The sequence below is a fragment of the Mirounga angustirostris genome, unplaced genomic scaffold (genome assembly GCF_029215605.1).
Source record: "Mirounga angustirostris isolate CCGP_5_RB_7025 unplaced genomic scaffold, mMirAng1.0.hap1 SCAF_11, whole genome shotgun sequence".
In the NCBI taxonomy this organism is placed as follows: domain Eukaryota; kingdom Metazoa; phylum Chordata; class Mammalia; order Carnivora; family Phocidae; genus Mirounga; species Mirounga angustirostris.
The window spans coordinates 37,196,522-37,201,534 of record NW_026991719.1 but is presented as its reverse complement, the minus strand read 5'-3'; the positions used below and the strand labels follow the sequence as shown (position 1 = coordinate 37,201,534).

General features: G+C 38.4%; 1 pseudogene; it reads right to left on the bottom strand.

Moving 5' to 3' along the window:
- Positions 1-1,584: 1,584 nt before the first annotated feature.
- On the bottom strand, positions 1,585-3,883 carry LOC123843702 (large ribosomal subunit protein uL16-like; annotated as a pseudogene).
- Between the last annotated feature and the right edge of the window lie 1,130 nt (positions 3,884-5,013).

Genomic DNA, 5,013 nt, shown 5'->3' with positions numbered 1-5,013 from the left:
GGCATTGTTGAGTGTTTGCAACGACTCTGATTCCAAGGAACCACCGGCAACCTAATTTCCAGAATCATGGTACCAGGCTCAGGTGATAATGCATAGTCCCAAAGTAAATATATGTTGAATGAACAATGAGATGGCTCTGGAACAGAGAGTTTAGCAAGATAATCATGCTTACACAGAGAAACAAAGATGCAGATAGTGCAGACACACTCAAATTTTATTGTTTGTTTGATACATCTGCTGCTTTGAGGCTTATACTTAATGTGAGTCTGTTGAATGATTTACAGGTATACTCATGCACTGAGATGAAGGGCTTTATTATAAATCTCCCTCCTTGTGCTGTAGGATACTGTGCATTTTTCAATGCTGTAAACATAAATAGAAAAGTGTTTTGTCTGTGACAAGGACAAATGTCAGTTGGCAAAGCTCTTAAAGATGCAGACTTTTGAATTTGAGTTCTCATTATTATAGTGTCCTGATTCAAGAAGTAAGAATAAAAAATGCTTTATACTTATAAATTTTATTCCATAAACCTTTATAATAAGGAAAAAACAATAAAAGTTATTATATAAAAGTAATACATGTAGAAAATAGTGTTAAGCAAAAATAGAATAAAAGCCATTCCTATCTCCAACATAGATAACCACTGATAACATTTTAGAGCATATTCTCTCAGTCTTTTTATACACATATTTAATTCAAAAATGTAATTACATTAAACATATCATTTTCTCCATGCTTTTTCATTTAGTGACATGTAAACTATTCAGTATATATTCATAAAAATTCTCCAGATCATCATTTCTCACTGCTGTTTAGCACTTCAATGTATGGCTCTACTGTAATTTATTTATACAAACCCCTAATTTGGGTCATTTTTGTGATTTTCAGTATTTCTGTTGTCATGAAATTAGAGGAATAAGTGTCCTTGCAGCTAAAGCTTTATGTACATCCCTAATTATTTCCTTAAAATAATTCCCTAAAAGTGGAATTCTTGGGTCAAGAAGTGTGCAAAAATCAAAGGTTTTTGACACCAAAACTACCTCTATTCCAATTTAATCTCCCAGCAAGGCATGCAGTACTTTTTAAATGTGATTTCATTTGTACTTATAACCTTTATGCAGGAAAAGTTTAAGGCATCCATATTTAGCAGTTGAGGAAATCAGGGTGCAGAAAAATCAAGAGCATATAACATTAACACCACAATTGTAAGCCCACTTTCTCCATTCCTTGTACTCTTGGAACAGTGTTCATTGCATCTCTACCAGTGGTTATTTGGAAAAACTGAGTCTGGGCTATTCCTTGATCAAAATTAGGATTTATTAGGCAAACACATACTGAAAACAAAGTTAAACAGGCTACAAAGCTTATGACGGTAATAGGTCTTTAGGCTGGTCTTTGCAATTTAAGTTATTTGCCATCAGGAGGCAATATAAGTTCACTTCCCCCTGCCCCACAAGAAGGAAATGTGGTTTTCCTGAGAAGCTAGTCTCTCTCTCTCTCTGTCTCTGTCTGTCTCTCTCTCTGTTAGACAGGAAGTAGGATTTATTGGTGGCCATGAATAAGGAGGGGGCAGTGCCAAGTTTCTCATGAGTGCAGAGACTGCCATTTGTGCAGGGGGCCACGATTAAGGATGTATTTGACCCCACAGCCTTCTGGGAAGAGCCACTTTTCAGCCACCGTGTCTTCAAATTCATCTGCATCAAACTTAGTTAAGCCCCACTTCTTGGAAATGTGGATCTTCTGGCAGCCAGGGAACTTGAACTTGGCCCTGTGTAAGACCTCAGTCACACGCTCCTTGTTCTACAGCTTGGGACAGATGGACATGATGACTTGGCCAATGTGGACCCTGGCCACTGTGCCCTGGGACTTTCCAAAGGCACCCTGCATACCTGTCTGGAACCAACATAGGACATCTTGTTGATAAGGATGAAGTGAGAGGGGTAGAGCCACCACTCAGACGTGAAAACCATCTTTGTCACAGGTTTTCATCCCGTACTTGTCGACACAAATACGGACAGCCTCCAGGGCTTCAGAGGGGAGCAGCTCCTATTCATCTGGTTGCAGATCTTGGCATCAGGGACACCTCTGCAGGAGTGAGGCTTTGGATGAATGACTTGTTCTTAACAATACCGGTAACATTGGGCAGTGTACAGCCCATGGCAACACCAGGATCTTCAGTGACACGCCAAGGGCAAAGAGAAGATAGTATCTTTTCTATCTCGCCACTTGTTGCGTAATTACAAGCTACAAAACTTTGCTTTGTATCCAAACTGACATTTATGAAATTAGGACTTCCAGTTGAATTGGTTCAAATCAAGATTGAAAATAAGTTTTGTATATTTCTTCATGAAATCTCAGCTCTTCCTAAAACTGTTTTTTGTTTTTTTTTTTTTTTCATGGATAAGGGATTATCTCACTATATGCTTTGGGCTAGACTTAAAGAAGTGAATTTCTTTTTTAAAACAAGATTCTAACTCCAGTATAACTTTTGGCTCTTGATCTAGTTAAGTTTGTGATCTTTAATTTTGCAAGATGTCAGTGTGGAAGAAAAAACAAAAACAAAGACACAACTGGATGCAATGCATCACTACCAAACAACACTTTAATTCTTTCCAACCTAGGAGACACTCCCTTAACCTGACAACTGCTTTCCAATTTTTAAGCTTCCTATTCCAAGGTAGATTGATTACAAAAATGGCACAACTGTCCATGCTCCCCTGAATCCATTCCCTTTGCAACCTGACACCATCAAAGGTGGTGTTTGTATCCCCATCCCATGAAACTGGACTAGCCCTGTAGTGTTGCAGTTCCAAGCCTAGGCTTCATAAGGTCCGGTGTACTTCTCCTTGCTCTCTCGGACCCTGGAGATCTACGTGAACAACACTGGACCAGCCTTTGGGGACATGAGCGGCCACAAGGAGGAAAGCCATCTCAAGCAAGGCCATCACAGACCAGCCAGTGCCTAGCTGCTCTGCCTACTAACCACTGATACATGAGCGTTTCCACATGGTGATCATCTTAGCTTAGCCCAGATAGGAAGAACCATCCAGCTGATCTACAGATTTATTTTTTTGGCCAGGGGAGAGAAATTGTGTTGCAGGGTTATTTAAAACAATAGATATCTGTTACTTTGGGTCTAAAGCAGTTGAGCCAATAATGATTATTACCATTCCCCTGACTGGGATTCAGAATGAAATAAGTCTGGGAGAGAAAAGATTCTGTTTCTGATTTGGCAGGTTTTGTAGATACAGATCAATGAAGTGGTCTGGCTGTATTTATATACACTGACGATTTACCTCCTGATACTCTTTCTGATTCCCACTAGTAATGCTTAGGAATTAGTTTAAAAATATTTCATCGGCCTGGTGTCCAGCTACTCCCAATCATATGTCATGGCCACATTAAACCATTCCTTGTTCCCCAAACATACCTCAAACACAATAACACTGGCATGCCTTCACTTCGACCTGATCTTTTCTTCTTTCTCTCTTTATCAAAATATTTTGGATAGTCTATGAATCAGCTGATTTCCTGATGCATGTTTCACAGCTCCTCTGTGAAACATGCATCTTCATCCTCCAGTATAATGACTTTCTCTTTCTTCTCTGCTTATTTTAATACCTATTTTGTAATGCTTGTTTCAGTTTGACTTATAGTCAAAGATCTAAAATTCTGCCAGTATTAGCTAATCTTGAAGACTAAGAAAAAACAAGGCAAGTTTCAGATAGAGTTTTAGATATTTCCTTGTAGAATATGGTTATGATTTTCTGCTTTTGGGGAAAAAAGAAGAAAAAGTCATTTTAGCCATATTGAGAGTTCAGAAAGGGAGCGTATTTTGGCTTAAACTATACCGTGGAATCAGAATTAACTTTGTGCTGGTCATTATGCCATAGCCAAATAATTGTTCTTATTTTTATTATTAAATTCTATTTTTTAAGAAGAAAAATGGAGTAGACCTCTACTCCAGAGAGAGAAACAAAAAAGGCCTGGCTCAGTTCTGGTCAAGGGGAGTAATCAGTGGAGGATCTCATCAGTGTTGTGGATGCTACAACTAGGATTCCATCCATCTTGTTAAGGGACCCAGACTCAAGCCTCTGACCCCCCTTCATGCAGGATCAGCACAGCTAAGCCCTGATCTCATCTAAGACTCGAATATCTCCTTTCCTGTAAACCACTTCTATCCTGAGAGGAAAAAGCTACAGTTTATAAACATTTTTATTGGTCATATTTTACCATACGGCCAAGATGTTTGATGCTGGTTTGTTTAAAACACACACCTAAGTAGGTGTCTTTTCCCTTGTTAAAGAACTTTTTATGATAATGCTTCATTTAATTGAAACCCGTTAGCGAGCTGAGAAGTGAAATCAGTTTATGAATCAACGAGCAAATCTAGAAGCCATTTGGCAGCGTAGAGTCACGGCCATAAGACGTTCGATTCCAGTGGCTAGCATAATGCCTGGCCCATAGAATAAACTCAAAGGAAGTTTCTGTCTGCAAAACAAAATGGATACAATTGAGTTAGCAGAGTTTTAAATGACATTGACTAGAACATCAATAGAAAGAATAAAAAGAAAACTGATTTTATTACAAAGTCACTGTGGATCAATAATACATAATAACATGGGCACGAGAAGCAGTCAGTGACAGAAGACATTCAATGATTCATGAGCACATTAAGTTCATGAAATAATAAGCCCACACTGTTACATACTATCTTTTTCTGAATCAATAGCTATGGAATTGAATAAGAAAGTAGAATATTTTCAAAAGGTGCAATAATAGGGGTGACACAGCTGGGCAGAGTTGCTTATCTGGAGGATATCTCCACTATGTAGCTACATAAGAATAAAAAAAAATTCAAAGGTTTAGCATGGAATGAACCCAGACATGTTTCCCATGACAAATTCAGTAGACACATTGGTGGGCTGTGATTAATTATCTTCTGTCAGTGAATGGTTCTCTGCTCAAGCATCTCTTTTCTAAGATGGAAAAATCTTATATGCTGACTTCGTT